The sequence below is a fragment of the Podarcis erhardii genome (genome assembly GCF_964252035.2).
Source record: "Podarcis erhardii genome assembly, chromosome: 9".
Lineage (NCBI taxonomy): Eukaryota > Metazoa > Chordata > Lepidosauria > Squamata > Lacertidae > Podarcis > Podarcis erhardii.
The window spans coordinates 7,512,220-7,533,938 of NC_138512.1; the positions used below are offsets into that span (position 1 = coordinate 7,512,220).

The following is a 21,719-nucleotide window of genomic DNA, read 5'->3' on the forward strand; positions in this document are numbered from 1 at the left end:
TTCTTGGATAATTTTTGGTTGATTTTGTGTGTGTGTGTGTGTGTATGTTTCTGGCCAGGGCTGTGCATGGGCCTGCCAATCTGATTTGGGGCCTGATCCAACCAGATGCAGCTCTCCTTCTCCCCTGCCCCACCCACACCTATATGTTTAAGCAAGGTAGGGGAGAGGGGAAGGCTACCTGTGCCCACTCTCCTTGCCCCGCTTTTGACAGTTCCAGAACACTCTGGATGGACCCAATCTGATCCAAGGCAATCTAAACCTCTCTCAACCCAATGCAGCTGAATTCTGAATCAACCCAAATCAGCCCAAGTCAGGATCTGGGATTTGGACGGATTCCTGCATCAATTTGGGACATATACCTTCTGATAGGGTACCAAAACTCCCTAGTTCAACATAGTGTAAGGGCTGGCAAGCTAAGGCCCATGGGCTGGATCAGGCCCAATTGCCTTCTAAATCCAGCCCGCAGATGGTCCAGGAATCGCTGTGTGGATCACCAGCATGCATGTTATTTCCCTCTCCCTCACACAGCAGTGGCGGCGGCGCCTCCTCCCTCCCTCCCTCCTGACTTTTCCCTGCCCTGCCTAGAGGAGGAAGGGGGCTGGGCTTTGTTGCTGCCAGCCCCTCTCCGGAGCCCTTTCGTGCACCACTCATCATCCCACCGGTGCCAGCCCCTGCCGATCGCAAGACACAGGAACCGCGGTTGGCTGAGTGCCCCTCTCAAGCAGCCGCCATTTAAAGCAGCCCCTCTCCGGAGCCCTTTCACGCTCCGCTCATCATTCCTCCGCCACCATTCTTTTTTCCCTCTCTCCCCAAAATATAGTCCTCCCCGCCACAAGGTCTGAGGGACAGTGGACCAGCCCCCTGTTGAAAAAGTTTGAGGACCCCTGACATAGTGGATTTCTAGGTGAACATACAAACATCACTTTTAAATGTTTTTAGAATGCTTTCTTGTGTTTTATATTGTTGAAATGCTTGCCACCCAGGCCTACTTTGGGCTGTCAGATAATGATAGGAATCCTGCTGGATCAGGCCCAAAGCCTTGTCTGTTTCCTCCCATGATCAACCAGACGCCTGCCAGAAGCTCACAAGCATAAAGGCAACAGATCTCTCCTGCTGTCGCTCACCACAAACTGGGATTCAGAGGCTAGTGGCACCATCAGATCCATCAGATCAGGACTCTGAAGCAGACGTTCAGGGCCCCATTCATCAGAGGGCCCCAAATGAAGTAGCACCGGTTTATCACATTGAGAGGTGTTACTACCTAAACCACAATGGGAGGTGCCCCCCACTGGTGTGGGGAGGTGGGATTACCTGGGGGTTGCTAAGAGGCAAGGGGGCGACAGGAGGCACTGGAGGTGTCAGTGACTATCAAGTTTTGAAAAGCCGGTATCATCCATTTTGCTGAATTCGTTAAACTTAATAGTTTTAATGAAGAAATGTCCAATTAAAGACCAGGGAAAAGAGTCGGCGGAAGAAGACTGGAAGAAATTTAAAGACTATTTACAGAAATATTGTAAGATTAAGGAATGTTAGAATGATGTTGGACAGAAATTAAGTGGTTTCCAGCTGTAATGCTTAAGAGAATATGAAAAAAAGGTTTAGAAATAAGCAAAAACTAATGGTGAGGATTTGCTGAACTAACAAATTGAATTGGAATACAAAAAAGGGAGGTATGAGGAGGTCTGGAAAATAAGTTAAAAGAAAATAAGTAATGGAAATTTTATGTGTTTTTAATTGTTTTTACTTTTGTATTTTTGTTATTTTTTCTTTTTATTTTACATTGTATCATTTTTTGAAAACTTTAATAAATATTCTATATTAAAAAAAAATGTCCAATTAATTGCCACTGTTTTGAAATTTAAGGCCTTATTGTTATCTTCCTTATTGGGCCATGCACTGCTGTTCTGAATACTGCCTTTCATAGGGTAAGGTAGGGGGTACTGCGGATGAGTTCGTGCAACCAAGGAGGCAGTCACCCCCCCCCCCAATATTGGGAAAGCACTGAGTGCCAGTCCTCATAAGACCATGAAAACCAGACTCTAAAATTAGATGTTCAGGTGTCCTTCTGGCTTGCTGAATTAAAACTTCCGAAACTGGTGTACTAACAGTGTTCAACAATGAATCCCTCCTATTTCCCTTCCTCCCCCAAGACACATGCATGTATGGGATTCTTGAAATGGGTGATTCTCCCTCCCCTACGCTGATCGCTGATCATTCCACCGTCAACCCCTTTGCTTAACATACTCAAAGCAGGGAGCTGTTACACTTCCCAGAGCCCCACAGTGACATCGAAGATTTCCCCGCATGAGATTTATGAGCAGTTGTTGGAACATGCCATCTTTATCCCTCTCCTGAGATCTTATAAAATAATAGTGGGCTCGGTGGTATGAAGATGAACTGATCACCGACGTAAGCTTTCCCTAACTCAATAGTTCCCTGGGTGCCCTTAAAACCAGATGGAGATCTCAGGATGCAGGCTAACGACGGCAGAGTAAATGAGGAAAGAGCCCATTTGTGACAGGGAAGGATGAGAGCAGCCCCAGAAAATGGAGCAATGTTGCTTTACACTTTCTCTGTCTGCCAGCGAAATACACGTGAGCCACAGGGAAAGGGAGTGAGGCTTCCAGGCTGGGAGAGGAGCAAACTGGACGTCCAACGAAGCTGAATGCTGGAAGATTCAGGACAGAAGGAAGGGCTCCTTCACACACTGCATGGCTAAACTGTGGAACTCCCTCCCACAGGAGACAGTGATGGCTACCAAGAGGATTTTAAAAGAGGATTAGACAAATTCCTGGAGCAGACGGTTGTCAGTGAGTACTGGCAACAATGGCTCTACTCTGCCTCCAGAGTTGTTTCTGAATACCAGTTTCTGGAAACGACAGGAGGAGAGAGGGCTCTGGTGCTTGGATCCTGCTTTCTGGCTTCCCACAGGAAGCCACTTTGAGAACAGGATACTGGACTGGATGGACCATGGGCCTGATCCAGCAGGCTCTTCTTATGCTCTTACTGAAGAGGATTATTGTGCTTGAATCCTGCTTGCAGTTTTCCCACTGAGGCAGCTGGTTGGCCACTGTAAGAATAGGAAGCTGGACTAGATTAGCCATTGGCCTGATCCAGGCCACCTCAGACTACCTTCTTCTGATCCTCAGAAGTTGCCACATTCAAGGCTGACCAAGGCTCTGCTTCTTTGGCCTGTTTGTGAATGTTGTGGAATACAAAGGTCAGTTCCACAGTTCCCCGGAAGACGCCTTGCCTGTCTCCTCCTTTGCCCCATCTGATTAATGATTGATGCATCTGATAATGAGCAGCGATAAGAAGAGAACAGGGATGGGCAACTTGGGATCTGGCTTCACAACCCATTAGGCAGAGGGACAAGGGTTAAACAGCATCATTACAGACCATAACAGCAGTGTAACAAGAGAGTGCAAGGATTTCATTAGCAAATGGGATAGTCCTGAGAGCAGAGAGAAGATATGGAAGGCTGATAACAATTTCTAAGAACTTGTGTGCTGAGGAGAACAGGGGTGGATGATAGGACAGTTACTTCAACACTTACTATTTTGCATTTACCAAGAAACTACATGATAGAGAACACTACAGTGCAGTATATTTGCTGGCTGCTATTAAGAGGTTTAAACAAAGTTGGAATGAAGCTATGTTGTTTTTAGCAGAAATGATATAAAGATCTAAGTAAAAATGGATTGTTATTTAGTGAAAGAAGAGAATGTAAAATCTAGTATATTAAGATAAATCATCAGGATAAAAACAAAGATGGAAAGGATTTGCTGAAATACTTAATTGAATTAGAATACAAAAAAGGGAGGCATGAGGAGGTCAAGGAAATAAGTAAAGGAAAGAAAGTTATGTGAAAGTTATGTGAAGGTTAGGATTTCTTTTTTTTCTATCTTTTGTGCTGGTATTGTTTTGTATGTTTTTCTTTTTTCTGTTTTTTTCTTTTTTAATTTTTCTTTTTTGTAACCTTTAAAATTTTGATAAAAATCTATTTTAAAAAAAGAGGCTTAAACAAAAAAGTGAAACAGCCAAAGCAAAAACAGATTGGGGACTTTTGTATCATAATCAGGAAGTAGTATTAATTTCACTTAGTTGTTCCTATTTGTCATTTACTGATAATAATGACTTATGTATAAAGCACTTAATCTCCCTGCCCCCGAGGTCATACAAACCAGAAGATCTCTATAAGCAACTTTGTCAATGTCAAGATGAGAGACTCCAAAACAGGCTCAGGACTGCCTGAGAGCAAGAGTTCCAGGACCATGGACAGCTGAGAGCAAGAGGGAGTGTGTTGCCTCAGCACTGGCCTGTTCTACCTGCTGTAGTCTGGCCTGCAGGACCCTGTGGTTTCCAGCAACTGATAGAAACATTGGTGCCTCCAACTGTGGAAGCAGAGCTGAGCCATCATGGTTGGTAGTCATGACTAGGATAAGGGAGCTTCCTATGTACATTCCTGGGATCTCAGAGACTTGGGGTGAAATCTGGTGCCAGTGGTGGTACTGGATGTGGAGACATGGGGGTGGCGGAAGGGGCATGAACACAAGCTTCTTTCCAACATCCTCATGTGTACCTCCAAATCCTCACAATCCCCAATGTTGGTAGCAAAATATCGTGCCACCATTTTGCTATAGTAAAAGGGAAAGGGAAAGGGACCCCTGACAGTTAAGTCCAGTTGCGAACAACTCTGGGGTTGCGGCGCTCATCTTGTTTGACTGGCCGAGGGAGCCAACATTTGTCCGCACACAGTTTTTCCGGGTCATGTGTCCAGCACGACTAAGCCACTTCTGGCAAACCAGAGCAGCGCACAAAGACGCTGTTTACCTTCCAGCTGGAGCAGTACCTATTTATCTACTTGCACTTTGATGTGCTTTTGAACTGCTAGGTTGGCAGGAGCAGGGACTGAGCAACGGGAGCTCACCCCGTCGCGGGGATTCGAACCGCAAACTTCCAATCAGCAATCCCAAGGCTCAGTGGTTTAGACCACAGCGCCACCCGTGTCCCTTTCACTACAGTAGCTGATTTTAATATGCTCAACAAGGATGCTTATCCCAGATTTCTCACAGTCTCCTATTTGTTTGTTCCCGACAATCTCCACATCAGAAAAATTAGCATTTGCCTCACATTTCCCACTAAAAAAAAAAAAAAAAAAAGCAACTTTGGTCTACAGGGATATTTGGTTCGATTTTGCAAAGCTCTCCTTTGCGGTGACCCTCCTCCTCCTCCTCCACCTCCTCCTCCTTTCCATTTCCATGATCCGTCCATATCTGCTCTCTGGAGTAACCCAAGCCATATAAATAATCTGATTTGAGGCTATGAAATCTTATTTGAAGGTCTATTAATGCATAGCTGGAATGACACAGGCCCCAGCCTGTCTCCGCTGACTGAAACATGGGAAGCAATTTCACCTGGGAAAATCCATCTCCCAGAACAGGCCAAGGAAGGAGGTGTGGAAGAATCAGGAAGCAATTATATTTAGGATGGAGATTAAGACAATGCCTGGGCTATCCTTTGTTCTCTGACCTCCATCTCCCATCTTCAGGGACCACTGAGCTAAGCAAAACAGACGCCAAGGATTAGGCCCTTAAAATATGACTGCAAGGCACTTCCTCAAAGAAAATAATTAGCAGGCTGACATGCTCATTCCCCCTTTGCTGTTGCCTGACCCAAGGAAACGAAATTTTAATCAATGTTGTTTTAAATAACACATAAATAAAACATCCATGCCTCCTATCCATGCAGGCTCAGAAAAGAGAAGTGACAGTAGAATGATGATTAACGCCATATAATTGGGCCCCGTATCGGTGAAGACCTTGAGGCGAGGAGCCAGGACTATTTAACGCAGATTAGTTACCCTTAATGGACTTTAACCATATTTTTTGTACTGGAGATCAAGGTGGTTAAAGACTGATACAAGGATGCCCATCTTTAACGAACATCCAAAGCTGTGCTGCAGTTTAGATATTTATCATTTGCACTTTTATAAAGTATATCAAGATGGCTTGCAACATACAAAATATAACAAAATCAGTATTTAACATATCCAGAAAACAGAACGCAAAGTAGCAACAGAACATCAGTGGATACTGGTTGGTTAAAAAGAGAGCTGTTCATATTGTGAAGGCCTGTGTAAAGAGTATAGCTTAAAAGAAGATCAAAGAACTGTATAAGTGGTAGGGATCCTGAGGGTCATCTAGTCTAACCCCTTGCAATGCAGGAATCCCAGCTGAAGATTCCCTGACCATCCAACCTCTGCTTAAAAACCTCCAAGGAAGGAGAGTCCACCACCTACTGAGGGAGACTGTTCCACTGTCAAACAGTTCTTCCTTTCAGAAAATTATTCCTGATGTTTAGACAGAATCTCCTTTCTCGCAACTTGAAGCCATTGGTTCAGGTCCTGCCCTCCAGAGCAGGAGAAAACAAGCCTGCTCCAGTGGCATAGCGTGGGGGGTGCAGGGGGGCCGGCCGCACCGGGCGCAACATCTGGAGGGGGGGCGCACTCGCACTCACAGCTCTCTGCCCCTACCTGGCTCACTCAGGGTTAGGGGGCGCAAATTACAGTGGTGCCCCGCAAGACGAACGCCTTGCAAGACGGAAAACCCGCTAGACGAAAGGGTTTTCCGTTTTGGAGGCGCTTCTCAAAACTAATTTCCCTATGGGCTTGCTTCGCAAGACGAAAATGTCTTGCAAGTTCCTGCGGGGTTTTTTTCCTTTCCCCCCCTTTTTCTAAGCCGCTAAGCCACTTATCAGCTGATCCGCTAAGCCGCTAAAAGCCACTAAGCCGCTAATAGCGCTAATCCGCTAAGCCGTCAATGGGCTTGCTTCGCAAGACGAAAAAACCGCTAGACGAAGAGACTCGCGGAACGGATTCTTTTCGTCTTGCGAGGCACTACTGTACTTGCCTTGCCCCGGGTGCTGACAACCCACGCTACGCCACTGGCCTGCTTCATCTTCTGTGTGACAGCCCTTTAGATATTTGAAGGCAGCTATCGTAACTCCTCTCAGTCTCCTCCTATCCAGGTTAAACATACCCAGCTCCCTCTCATTTTTCTTTCTTTTGGAATCCTCTGCATTTGTGCCTTCAACATTTCCCCTTTAAGAAATTCCCATCTGGAAGGGGTGCAAGGAGTCCTCGCAGCGGGCGCAGGAGCCCTTGTAAAGCGCGCGCCATGGCAGAACAGGCATTTTAAAAATTTATTCCCCTCTTCGACCGCGTATTGGTGGAAAGGTGTGCAGCTGAGACAGTAACTAAAGGAGGCCTTATGATTCCAGAAAAATCACAAAGAAAAGTGTTACAAGCCATTGTTGTGGCAGCCTGAACAGTCTCTAAGAGCAAGGAGGGAGACACTCATCCAGTTAGTGTAAAGGTTGGTGAGAAGGTTCTGCTACCGGAGTATGGTGGAACAAAAGTTGTACTGGATGACAAGGACTATTTCATATTTAGAGATGGTGATATTCTTGGAAAATACGTGGACTGAACAGTTCATCTTGCTGCATTATCATTAAGTTTTTATTCCTCAAAAAGTGCTCAAATGGTTCTGTTCCATCATGTAAATAATTTCTTTATTTTCTAATAAATGCAAATTCTCCCAAATTACCAAGTATCATTGTGACTTCAAAATAAAACAATGTGTATAGCCAAAAAGAAAGAAAGAAAGAAATTTCCATCTGTTATGTACTAAGCTTGGATCCTAGAACAATAGACAGGTAGGATCCTAGAATGCAACAGCAGCAATGATCCTGGAACCCCCTTAGGGGCCAACATTTGCTGAATTCATTCCATTCCGCTTATGCAATAAAATAAAATAAACCCAGTTCACCTGGTGAATAATTAAAGCAGCAGGCTGGCTGGTGCCGTCATTGTGAGCTCCATTAAAGTGAGTTTTTGCAGTTTCTGCATTTGTCAGTCGCACTGGCACAAACTCCTCTCTTTTCAGTACGTATAAAAGAAAAGCAATTTCCCCCTTTTAAGCCAATTTACTTGTCTTGTAAAGGCAGACACTTGACACGCGCTGAGCGATTATTACAGAGGGAAGGAGCTGGCAGTGGTGAATACCTAATAATTACCTTATCCTAATGTCAGATTTGTTTCTCGCCACTGATTCCTTAGTATTTTTTTGCTGGAGTCTTAAATCAATCAAGAGGAGCATTCGTTTCCCTAGGAAGCCTATGCTGGCTTAACATGACCCCATATTAGCAATTCTTATTTATTTTCTGTATATCTCATTGCATTTATAGCCCATTTTTCTTCCAAGGAATTCAAGGCAGCATGCAAGATTCCCTCCCCCTCCTCACAACTACCCTGCAAGGTTGAGCAATGCTGTGTCTGGCAACCTTGAAAACATTCATTGTGAGGCTACGCGAGTGCATTGTGGACATTTTTATATGTTTTAAACAGGGTTTTTAAATTCTGTTTTTTAAAATTATTTTTTAATTATTCTTTATTAAAAATTTGCATATCTATACAAACATTGTATGCTATCTCTATACATATGAAGAAAAAGAGAATTATGTAGAGAATAGAAAATTTATAAAGGAACAAAAAAGAGGAAAAGAAAAAAAAATACAGAAATGACAAGGATACGAAGTAAAAAAATCAAAAGAGGAAAAGACAAGACAAGACAATATTATTTACACAATAAAAGTGTTCATCAACACAATTCTGTTTTTCATGGTATTGTTTCAGTGCTTGGGCATTTGTCACCCTGGGCTCCTCTGAGAGGAAGATGGGACAAAAATGTATAAATAGTAATAAGGCTTAGCGGCTTTAGAAATAATAATACAGACATACCTCGGGTTGAATACACTTTGAGTTGAGCGTGTTCAAGTTGCGCTCCGTGGCAACCCGGAACTAACGGAGCGTGTTACTTCCGGGTTGCGCCGCTTGCGCATGTACAGACGCTCAAAATGACATCACGCGCAAGCGCAGAAGCGGCGAAGAGTGACGTGCGCATGCGCAGACATGCCGTCGCTAGTTACGTTTGTTTCTAGATGCGAACGGGGCTCCAGAACGGATCCCGCTCGTATCTAGAGGTAGCACTGTAATAATAAGACTTTGAGACAATGACTGGCCCAAAGTCACGCAGGAACTGCTAGGAGCAACTCAACACCTCCCATGTGTGTTTTATCAGGAAGATTTTGGGCATCACATAGCAGGACAGAGTCTCAAACAGAGATGTTTTCTCCCAAGCCCACATTCCCAGCTTGGTCATGTCCACAGAACGGAAGATGGCAGGATCTCCAAATGCTCTATGGGGAGCTGGCTACAGGCACCAGGCCCATTGGCAGACCAACTCTGTGTTACAAAGATGTCTGCAAACAGGACATAAAGGCTGGCAACGTGTGGGAATCCCTTGCAGATGACCACAGTGCCTGGAGACAGACAGGTCGTATATCCACAGCCGTGACCAGAGGGAGGAATGACTGCTGGGAGGAGTGCAGAAAGAAGAAACACAACCAGACGCCTTCATCTGTACCAGCCGCACCAAAACATATCTCTCCCAAATCAGTCTCTACACCCACAGAAGGTGCCGCAACCTTCCAACAGTTTGACTTCACCCACCAAGGCGCACTCATCCATTGTCTCCCGAGACACACGGATGTCAACAAATAGACAGAAGCTCTGAGATTACAACTGCTAGCTCCTTTAGCACCCTTGAGTGCAGCTCATCAGTGCCTTGACATTTGAATTCATTTACAGTAGCCTGGTGTTCCCTTACCACCTTAGAACAAATTTGGGCTGCACCTCCCTCCTAACATCGTTTATTCTGTTATCACCAGCTTGGGCTTTCTTTTTGGGTGAAGACAAAGGCAAAGTAGTTAAGAGCAGTTCCGCCTTCTCTCTGTCACCCAACAGCATTTCTCCGTCATCTCCACGCAGAGAACCTACCACTTGCTTGGTCTTCCTCTTGCTTCAAACATGGCCGGAGAAACCTTTTATTATTGTTTTTAACCTCTCTTGCAAGCTTTAGCTCACCTGACCCTCTACCTGAGACTGGTGGCTTCTCGTGTATACTCCTCCTTTGTGATTTCCACTTTCTTCCTTTTCTTATACTTGCCCTTCTTACTGTAAATCTCATCACATCTGTAAGCTCCTTATGCAACCACAATGGTTTTTTTTTAAGACATCTTGCACTTTTCTATCTTGTTGGAATTGTCTGCCTTTTTGTGTTCAGTATTTCACCTTTCAGAAACTCCAATCGGTCTTGGACTCCCTTCTTTTTGAGTATTTCTTACCACAGAACTCTCACCCAGTAGCTCCTTAACCTTTTTTGAAAGTGGTCTTCTTAAAGTCTTTTTAAAGTCCAGAGGGCTAAACAATGGATTCAAGTTATAAGAAAGGAGATTTCGACTGAACATCAGGAAGAACTTTCTGATTGCAAGAGATGTTCAGATGTGGAACAGACGATCTCAGAAGGTGGTGGACTCTCCTTCCATGGAGTTTTTAAAGCAGAGGTTGGATGGCCATCTGTCAGGGATGCTTTTCCTCTGCAGCTGCTTCTGATAAATTCATCAGGACCTCCCTCCCCCTAACCCAGTTGACAGTCGTTCAAAAGCTCTACAAATTGCAAGCTCACGCTCTGGTGAGCAGCATTTATATGCCTCCACAGCTTGGAGAGGGGGCGCCTGCCTGCTTTGACATCAGAGTTTGTTTTTCAGCCTCATTGGGTTTCTCAGTGAATTGACAGGGTCCTCCTTTGCTCCCTCGCCCATACCACCAAGCCCCGAAACCAACACCCCATCACAACTGAGACCCTGACGGGCAGGGCACAGAGAAAGGGCCAGCCTTCCCGCAAGGCCAGCGGTATTACCACCCCAACGACAGTCCTGATGAACACCGAGTGCAGCCTGGAGAGATCCATCAACAGGCCGACTCTGGCTGGGGAATGAGGGAGACGGGTCACCATTCATCACAGGCCTAATGGGGATTTCTCTCTGGCTAATGGTTCCATCACAAGCTCAGCCACAGAGCTGTCCAGAAAGATCCTTGGTGCACTAAAAATTCCCCTCCAGCTTTAAGCATCTCGGAGGTGCCATGAATCAATCACACCATCTGTCATTGTCTTGCAGCTTTTATCCCATCAATCTGCCAGTTAGCTAGTAATATCTGGCATTAATTCCAGCTCCCTTTATGGTCCCTCTTTAAACCCAAGTGTGCCCTAAACTGAAACATTCACTTAACCAACTCGGGACCCATTTGAAACCTGTTACTATTAGTATATAAAACCCTTAACAATTTGGGATCTGTTTACGCCCACTCTACCAGTAACTGGCCCTGTTACAGGAGCCACATAATACTCGTTTCACATTTATAAGAACTGGATCTTATAGTGTGGCGGAGCCAACACCTTGGAACTCTCTGCCTCTTGACATCAGGCAGATGTCTGCACTGCACACTTTTTCTGTGCCTGCAAAGAACGTTCATGTTTAGACAAGACCATCCAGGACCTTGGGATGCGGGTGGCGCTGTGGGTTAAACCACAGAGCCTAGGACTTGCCGATCAGAAGGTTGGCTGTTCGAATCCCCGCGACGGGGTGAGCTCCTGTTGCTCGGTCCCTGCTCCTGCCAACCTAGCAGCTCAAAAGCACAAAGTACAAGTAGATAAATAGGTACTGCTCCAGCGGGAAGGTAAATGGCATTTCCGTGCGCTGCTCTGGTTCGCCAGAAGTGGCTTGGTCATGCTGGCCACATGACCCGGAAGCTGTACGGCGGCTCCCTCCGCCAATAAAGCGAGATGAGCGCCACAACCCCAGAGTCGGCCACGGCTGGACATAATGGTCAGGGGTCCCTTATCCAGGACCTTAGAAAATTGATGTGAGTCTTAATCTGTTTTTAGTTTACTGTTTTAACTTTTGAAATGTCTTGAATTCTTGTTAATTTTTCTTTGTGATAATCCTATTATTTTTTTGTAGAATACTTTGAGGTATTATTATTTTTTAACAATCAAACAGTGCATGACTTGTATTACCTTATCCTAATGCCTTTCACCACAAAGGGGTTCCCACACCCACTACGGTGGGTGGGGTACACGTTGGGAGATAGAATTGTTTTCCATCTTGACAGTGGCTACTTTCAAGATGTAGATGGCTGGTGGGGCACCATCATGGAAAAGAGGAATCAGAAAAGGAGCACTGAGGTCAGGGTTGGGGGAAGCAATTCAGCCCAAGGGCCACATTCCCTTCTGAGCAAACCTTCAGAGGGCTGCGTCCAGTGGCGGGGGGGGGGGGGGGGCTGAGCAACAGAGGCAGATTTCCCCTTTGTATAGCCAGTCAGTTTCTGCCCACACTTACACACCCCTCTATGTCCTCCATCCAGGGGAGCAAGCAGAGGATTCTTACATCATTTTTTTCTTTTAAACGGCAACACCAAATGCAGCCACGACAAAGTTCAGCATAAGATTAAATTTCTGGTGTCTTGGTCCCCCCCGCCCCCCCCCCCCGTCTGCACCTGTGTTGGCTCAATATTTTTTCAAAGGCTTTTCAGAGAATCAGGAATCTAGTCTCCACAAAAAGCTTATTTCCCCAACTGGGTGATTATTTTAAAACTGCCTATGAAACATCTTCTGCCTTGATGGGCCCTTAGAGGAGCACAGACATTTATATCACTTGCAAGGGTTTATTATTATTATTATTATTATTGCCTTCTGCTGAAAAGAAAATGCTGTTGATTTTAATCTCCCTCTCCCTTCAGGTTAATACAATGAATTCCACCTTACTCTGTGAATCATTTCCCAGTGTTCACACTACTATTTATTTATTTCATAAAATTTATACACCACTTGATTGTAAAAAAAACAAAACCCACCTCAATGCAGTTTACAAAAGTGATAAAACTATAAAATCACCACCAAGAAAAATTAACAACAATAATTTAAGACTATCAGAAATTTAACATAACGGTAGACTAAAAAAACAGATTAAAACTTGCATCAACTTTCTAAACATCTGGGAGGGCTTTTCTAAACAAGAATAATAGAATCATAGAACTGTAGAGTTGGAAGGGACCCTGAGGATCATCTAGTCCAACCCCCTGCAATGCAGGAATATGCAGCTGGTCATACAGGGATCGAACCTGCAACCTTGGTGTTATCAGCACCATGGTCTAACCAACTGAGCTATCCAGGCATCGAAAAGTGTACAAGTTTAGCAGGCATCGAAAAGTGTACAGTGAAGGCACCTGCTTGAGATCAATAGGCAAGGGAGTTCCAAAGTGCACACACTAAAATGAGGAACAGGTTTTATGTGACACCTGTACTAGTACCAGTTGCACCAATCCAAGTGGTCAAGGGGGTGTGGAAGGTGGAGGTAAGGTGATCTCATAGGTAAACTGGACCCAAGTACCACAAGGAATGGTGGTACATCAGAATTGCCCTTGGAGGCAGGTAACACAGGTGTGCAGCTATATGCACAAACCAGTCCAACCAGCCAACACAGGCAGAAACGTATTTGCTTGGGTGTAGCTGTGATGGGAAACCTACCTAATTTGCACTTCTTCAACCAATACACAAACAGAAACACAGCTATCCTTCGAAAATTTTGTGATGCCGTTATTTGACCAAGCAATATGTACAAAATGCATTCTACTAAGGGGAAACATGTGGGACATGGGTGACGCTGTGGTCTAAACCTCTGAGCCTCTCGGGCTTGCCGATCAGAAGGTCGGCGGTTCGAATCCCCATGACGGGGTGAGCTCCCGTTGCTCGGTCCCAGATCCTGCCAACCTAGTGGTTCTAAAGCACACCAAGTGCAAATAGATAAATAGGTACCACTCTGGCAGTATGGTAAATGGTGTTTCCGTGCACTGCTCTGGTTTTGGTGTTCCATTGCGCCAGAAGCGGCTTAGTCATGCTGGCCACATGACCCGGAAAAACTGTCTGCAGAGCGGACAAATGGCAGCTCCCTCGGCCTTTAAAGCGAGATAAGCGCCGGAACCCCAGAGTCGTTTGTGACTGGACTTAACTGTCAGGGGTCCTTTACCTTTCAGGGGAAACATACATACAAATGCATGCATTCATGAAAATAGTGTGCAAAAATGCATGGGGAAATTGCTTGCAATAGAATGTGTATATTAGTCAAAACTGTACACAAAAGTATGTTTATTTGCAGTAAAATGCTGGTGGGTTTTCAAAATGATTAAAAATTAATAATATCTGTATATTACTGAAGAAATGTGGAGAGCTAAATTTAGAAGTGGAAGAATGAGAAAATGAGAGAAACTAAAATGGCTTGGACTGAAGGACATCAGGTTGGGGAAACTTTTAGGTGGGTTGATGCAGGATAGAAATTAAAAGGAAGCATTTTTAATTCAGTACACTTTCTTCAATGCTGGCCTTCCATTCATTCTATAAGCCTTTTAGCTTTTTGAAGGTCCATTTATTGCACTAATGCTAAACTGAACTTGCAGGGAGAGAGAGAGGTAGGAGAGAAAGTAGCAGGCAAACTTGTGTGATTCACATATCTCAAACCAAAGCACAAATGGAAACATCCTTTGAAATTTGCACCTTGCTGAATTTTGCAATGCAGTTCTCCAAGCAATAAAAACGAGTGTTTAAAGGGGGAAGTGGAAACAAAACTGTATATATCTATAGAGAGAGATAGAAAAATAATACACCAAAGCAACAATTATATTGCAGGAAATTGCTTGCAGAAATGCATACTTTAGGAAAGGTTGTGTGCAAAAATGTTAATAAATGTGTTGAAAATCAGTACAGATTTTCATATGAACTGGGGGGGGGGGAGTATACTGATGCAGAAATTGGATGGCCTTTACTTAGGGTTGGAAAAATGGATAGATTTGTCTGTTTCTAGTTAGGGAATATGGGTGGCTACTGAAACTGCCTCCATGGGTGTATCTGAGTGAAAAATGCTCAAGTGTTTATTTTGACACACTTACACACATAGGGGAGCTGAGGGGGTGAGCAATGAGCAGGGAGAAGTTATTGATATTGTCAGACATCCTGATTCTACACATCAACAGGATCCAAGCTGCAACCTGTCACTCTAAATCTTTAACCATGTGGACTAATACATTCATTCATTAGCACATATTAGCAATAAACCCATCATGTGCCATTTTAAAAACAAAAACAGGAACTAATCATTCAAATGCTCATCCACCATAACATTGTTTAAGGTAGCCCAAGAATATAAACGGGGGGGGGGGGGGAGTTGGGCTGGAATAAAATAATTTGAGAAGTAGGACAATATTCTAATTAAAACTGCTAGAGAAATTCTCCCTCTTTCTCTCTCTCTTACTCACCAGATCAGAAAGTTGGGGGGGGGGGGACACCATTCAAAACCAGGAATATCAGGGTGCTAATTATTTGCCATAAATTACAAGTACAAAATAAGACAAATTTGATTCAGTGTGTTTGCTGTTTTAAAAAAACACATGGGAAATATCAAGAACATCCCCCCAAATGATAAAGAAACGTAGTCAGCAGGTAAAATCATTTCTGCTTCAATTTTCTTTCTTGCTCTATCCTCAATTACTTGAGTACTTTTCTGTCACATAATAGGAATCCCGATTTTTGCCAGATGGATAAAGATAACCTCATTCTAGCTAAAAGCAATTTGGACTTTGCAGCTGAGTATAAGAGACACTTAAGAAGATAATGCAGGGAAACTCAAGCACCTAAAATAGTGGCATTCATAATGACTCCATCCAAGGCCCAGAATTCAGCATCCTAAGAACCTCAGTTTTCCTTTCACATTTTAACAAATGGGACTGCCTTGGTCACGTTAATCGATGATCTCCAGTGGGCTAGGGACAAAGGTGAAAGCTGTCTCGCCACAGTGGTGCATGGTCTGGTTATCTCCCGATTGGACTACTGCAATGCGCTCTCCGTGGGGCTACCTTTGAAGGTGACCTGGAAACTGCAATTAATCCAGAATGCAGCAGCTAGACTGGTGACTGGGAGTGGCTGCCGAGACCACATAACACCAGTTCTGAAAGACCTACATTGGCTCCCAGTACATTTCTGAGCACAATTCAAAGTGTTGGTGCTGATTACACGGCCTCAGCCCAGTATACCAGAAGGAGCATCTCCACCCCCATTGTTCTGCGTGATTTTCAGCGTCTGGGCATGCGCAGACGCAATCTGTGCCAGTCCAGCCCACGAAGGATCTCCACGGGAGTGATCTGGCCCATGCCCGGTAAGCCTTGCTGACCCCTGGGCTGGGGGAACCCAACCAGATGGGTGGGGTAGTGGGGTAATAATAATAATAATAATAATAATAATAATAATAATAATTAGACTTGGGTGCTTCAGGGATTCAATTTCTACAAATTCTAATGGTAACTGATCTGATCTGCACCTCTAATGTGTGAATCAGAAAGGAATTATACTTTATATTCCACACTTCTCCAAACAGTAATACAGTTTTCAGCTCAAAAACAAACAAATCTCTCTCTTTTTCCCTTTTTGTGTGTGTGTGGTGATGGTAGCTTTTGCTATAACTTCATTCTGTAAATTCTGACCCACTGCGCCATATTTATTTCCTAATGTTGAAGATGATGTAAACAACTTCTGTACTTCACTTGGTCACAGTTACGCTTGCAGTTATGGCTTTTTGTTTTCCTTTGCTTGTTTTGTGCATCTGTTGATTTTGTGCATCTGTTGTAAATATCTATCATCTACACACACACACACACACACACACACAGAGAGAGAGAGAGAGAGAGAGAGAGAGAGAGAGAGAGAGAGAGAGAACCACCCAAAGGCACTACTAAAATTTTGTTTTATATAAATAGAAATACTGCCGATGTGCGGATTTTAAAGGAAACCAGATAAATTCAGAAACAGGATGGAATAAACTTATGAATCAACATGAACCAGAAACAGACAGATTCATCAATTCCTCGCTGTGAAAATTAGGTTGAATAAATGAGGCCTGAGAAAAGACAGAGGAGGATTTCCTGTGTGCATGGAGGGAGGGGGGAACCCAGTGCCCTGCATAGCTCTTTCCCTTCCCCATAATTCTGAAGTGATCTCAACTGCAGACACTGAAGCTGTTGAAGCTGCATTGTGAAATGCAGACAGCTGAGCCGCTCCACCCGTGCCTGGGAATACATTATGTAGCCGAGATGGATAAAGAAGTCAAAAATTGTTAACAATGTCTAGCTGTCCTAGCGGACCTGCCTAATCCACCTCTAATTCCTTTCTGCACGTGCTTGCATAAGCACCTGGCTCTTTTGCACCCGCAGCCACGTTATCAGCAAAAGGAGGAAACAGGAAGGTCTCCTGGGTAAACACACACATGCACACACCCTCTACAGTTGCACCGTGTCTCAGGAGCATGACAGAGTGCAGCTAAGGGGGTTCTATGCCTCATGTTTGCTCAAGCAAAAGGCATACAAAGATGCTAGGAGAGATTGCGGTCCCTGAAGGTGCATTTACTGCTAACTGGGCCCAGAGCCAATGTTCTATTACATATGACCAGGTGCTTTTGAAATGCAATAAGAGCATCACTCCGATCAATTGACTTGCTCACCCCTAGGCGGACTTCCACCACCTGCTTAGGAATGCTGATCAATTCATCATCAATCACTCCCTCCCCTTTTCAGTCCAGTTCTCCCAGACCCCCTTATGTCTCATAAACACCTCCCCTCACCCACAACATGCAGAATTTAACCCTGTCCAACCCATAGGCCATGCAGCAAACGAGGTCTTTCTATAGAAGAAGTCAAGGCGGAAGAAAGCCCATTTTGCTCAACATTTGAGGACTGCAATCCTCAAAGCTTCATTGACATTACTACACAAAGGAAGGATTGGCACAAAACCTATCTTGGGGGCCTGCCCAGGTCTTGTCCCTCCCCTGCTCCCAGTGGCACTGAGAACATTAAGAAGAACGCCGCTGGATCAGACCAGAGGGTCATCTAACGCAGCCCCTCATTCCCAGAGCTTCGCCAGATGCCTCCAGCAAGCTCACCCTGAGGACATGAAGGCTCTTCTTAGAAAGCACAGGCCCAAGCGGTTCTCCTTATGCCCCACACCTTTCCCAGAGAAAACCTACTCTTTAGCTTTAAGTCAGGACAAACAGCAATCCAAAGAAAACCTGATTGCCATTTGCTCCAACTGAGTGCTAAAGAGGGATTTTCTCTGGGGGGAAGCAGGGGAACAAGAGGAAATGAAGTTGAAAGCCCTCAGCCATTGCTGCTCCCTGGCAAATGGTATCTAAGGGAACCAGAGCTAGAGTCCCTGACAGAGATGGCCACCCAAACTCTCTTTTAATGTAATGGAAGGGTGTTCTTTGTAGTCCACACCCACTCGTACGCACTACCGTATTTTTCGCTCTATAAGATGCACATTTCCCCTCCTGAAAAGTAAGGGGAAATGTGTGTGCGTCTTATGGAGCGAATGCAGGATGGAGGCTCTGCTCAGCGCTCCCTTTAAAGAGCCACGTGGAGCGCGTGTGGGGGCTCTACCCTTCTCCCTCCTCGGGGAAAAGCCCCCAAGAGCCGCACACATGCTCCGTGCGCTCTTTAAAGGGAATGCGGCTCTTCGGGGAGCCTTCATCCCCCTGCCTGGGAGAGGCTGCACACGGCTATCCCAAAAGCCAGAACAGCAAGAAGCTATCCCAGAAGCCAGATCCCTCTTGCTGTTCTGGCTTCTGGGATTCAGAATATTTTTTTTCTTGTTTTCCTCCTCCAAAAACTAGGTGTGTCTTATGGTCTGGTGCATCTTATGGAGCAAAAAATGCGGTGATTCACAAGCAAGCAAAGCCTGGGGATTGTAACTTAAAAGGCACCACGCCAGCAGCAGTGAACATCTTCCGTAGCAGGGATGGGGAACCTGTGACCCTCTGGGAGGAGTTGTTGGACTGCAGCTGCCTTCCTCCTTGACCATTGGCCATACTGGCTGGAACTGGTGGGTGTTGGTGCCCAACCAGATCTGGATGGGCCCCTGTCCCCCATCCCTGTACTAAGTTAACTTGTCCTCTTCACTAACACAATTGCTAACTCCAGCTCCATGTGCAATTAGTAAATGTGCATTTTGGAAAGGAGTTGGCACAACAGAGTGGCTAACCTAAGAGTGAGGTGAGAGGCCAACAACATCTGCATGGCCATCAGTTCCCCATCAGCTGAGATTCTTGCATTGGCGGCGGTTGGACTAGATGACCCCTTGGAGCAGAAATGCCTTGCATACAGGGATAGAGGAGAAATTCAATTCTGCTTGCATTTTAGTGAGAAACTAATTCGCACTTCTTGGACCAATGTGGAAACACAGAAATGCTTCAAAGTTTGGACTTCTCTGGATTTTGTGATGCCGCTCTCCAACCAGAGCGTACAAAATGGGTGTTTTTTTTGGGGGGGGGAAATGTGCCTGAAACACATATATTGGTGAAAGTAACACACAAAAATGCATTGCACTGGGGACACAGCTTGCAAAAATGTGCATCTTAGTCAAAACTACATGCAAAAAATTTGTATTTTTTTGGAGAAATTCACACCAAAGCTCTAACAATTTTTGAACAATAATGTTGGCAGTGCTCTTGCCTCCATGGTCGGAGGCAACAATGCTTCTGAATTTTACTGGCTAGAAAACATGGGACGGGAGAACGCTCTTGTCTCAGGTTTCCCAAAAGGGGCATCTTATTGGTCACTGTGAGAAGAAGATGCTGGACTTGATAGGCCATTGCCTGATCCAGCAGGCTCTTCTTAGATAGAATCATAGAATCATAGAATTGGAAGAGACCACAAGGGCCATCGAGTCCAACCCCCTGCCAAGCAGGAAACACCATCAGAGCACTCCTGACATATGGTTGTCAAGCCTCTGCTTAAAGACCTCCAAAGAAGGAGACTCCACCACACTCCTTGGCAGCAAATTCCACGGTCGAACAGCTCTTACTGTCAGGAAGTTCTTCCTAATGTTTAAGTGGAATCTTCTTTCTTGTAGTTTGGATGCATTGCTCCACGTCCGCTTCTCTGGAGCAGCAGAAAACAACCTTTCTCCCTCCTCTATGTGACATCCTTTTATATATTTGAACATGGCTATCATATCACCCCTTAACCTCCTCTTCTCCAGGCTAAACATGCCCAGCTCCCTTAGCCGTTCCTCATAAGGCATCATAAATTGCAGATTGCAGGAGAAATGTGGGAAACTGGAATTAAGACTGGAAAAATGAGAAGCAGAGAGAACTGAAAGTGACAGATTCTACTTGCATCACACACACAAACAAGCTGCACTTAATGCCCGCTGAGCATTGCATTAAATAGCTCTTCAGGCGGAAGCCCATGGCACTGCTTGGATAGCCTTTGAAAGAACCTTTGCAAAGTGGCCTCTCCCTTACAGCAAAATCCGCAGAGCTAACCCATGGCATTTCATCCTTCAATCTAGTTGTCTTGGCGGCTGCTTCCAGAGTGACATCAGGATGGGTGCCGTTTTATCGCCACTTTAGGCAGCTGTGCTCACCCTCAAACCCCAAGACTTGTTATAAATAGCATTGGCTAATGTCTCCCCATCCCTCAGCTGCTGCTCTGCCTTGACGCTTTAACTGCCCTTTACAATAACTACAGCTCACGGCTGATTAATATCGATCGCCATTTCCTTTGCGCCGAGACGTTTGCCAGGCAAACTCAATCAAGGCCTCCGCAATTATCATCGTCATCTGCAGACAGAGGCATTCACATGTTCTAGTGACACAAAGGGGGGGGAAGGGAAGCCCTCCCTCCAGCACACATCTTCCCTGTCAAATGCTACAGGATAGGAACACAGGGATCTTTGAAATAAGCGCTTTTGAATAAAATATGGTCAGGGCTTCCTCTGAGACAAGTCCCTATTTGGTCAGGTTTTTATTTCTGCAATGCATGAGTCACAGCTGATGGATCCTTGGCAGAAAGCCCCCCAACCTCTGCTTAGAAACCTCCAAGGAAGGAGGGTCCACCATCTTCCAAGGGAGGATGTTCCACTGTCAAACAGCTCATACAGTCAGAAAACTACTGTATTTTTCGCTCTGTAAGATGCGAGTGTTCCTGGCTGTCCTGCGGGTTGCAGAGTGCTCCTTTGCAAGCAGCACCTAACAGGACTGAGCCTTCCTGCTGTCAGTCGGGGGGGGGGAGGGAGATGCAGTTTCTCCTTCTTCCCCCCTGCCAAATGGACGGATAATTAGAGGTTCCTAAAAACTAATTGGGATGCGGGTAGCGCTGTGGGTAAAACCTCAGCGCCTAGGAATTGCCGATCGCATGGTCGGCGGTTCGAATCCCCGCGGCAGGGTGCGCTCCCGTTGTTCGGTCCCACCGCCTGCCAACCTAGCAGTTCGAAAGCACCTCCTGGTGCAAGTAGATAAATAGGGACCGCTTACCAGCGGGAAGGTAAACGGCGTTTCCGTGTGCTGCGCTGGCTCGCCAGATGCAGCTTGTCACGCTGGCCACGTGACCCGGAAGTGTCTGCGGACAGCGCTGGCTCTCGGCCTATAGAGTGAGATGAGCGCACAACCCTAGAGTCTGGCAAGACTGGCCCGTACGGGCAGGGGTACCTTTACCTTCACCTTTTTAAAAACTAATTAAACATCAGCCCAACTGTCCAACTGATTTGGGGCCAGATCTGGACCGGGGTGTTAGTGCTATGCAGAGTCCTATCTGCCAGGATGCTTTCCTACATATGTACCCCCCATTGGGGGGGGGCGTCTGCCTTCCCCTCCCCCAGAGGAGAACTAACAATATCTTTTCAGAAAAGTCCCTGGAAGGACTGATATAGCAAATGCAAGTT

The 21,719-nt window shown here is 45.3% G+C and overlaps 1 protein-coding gene and 1 pseudogene across 2 annotated transcripts in view; one reads left to right on the plus strand and one right to left on the minus strand.

Moving 5' to 3' along the window:
• PML (PML nuclear body scaffold) overlaps positions 1–21,719 on the minus strand; it is a 281,106-nt gene that overhangs the window by 125,640 nt on the left and 133,747 nt on the right. The window lies entirely within an intron of this gene.
• Positions 7,149–7,606, plus strand: LOC309349985 (10 kDa heat shock protein, mitochondrial pseudogene; annotated as a pseudogene). The gene has a single exon. The product of its transcript is annotated as a 10 kDa heat shock protein, mitochondrial pseudogene (transcript).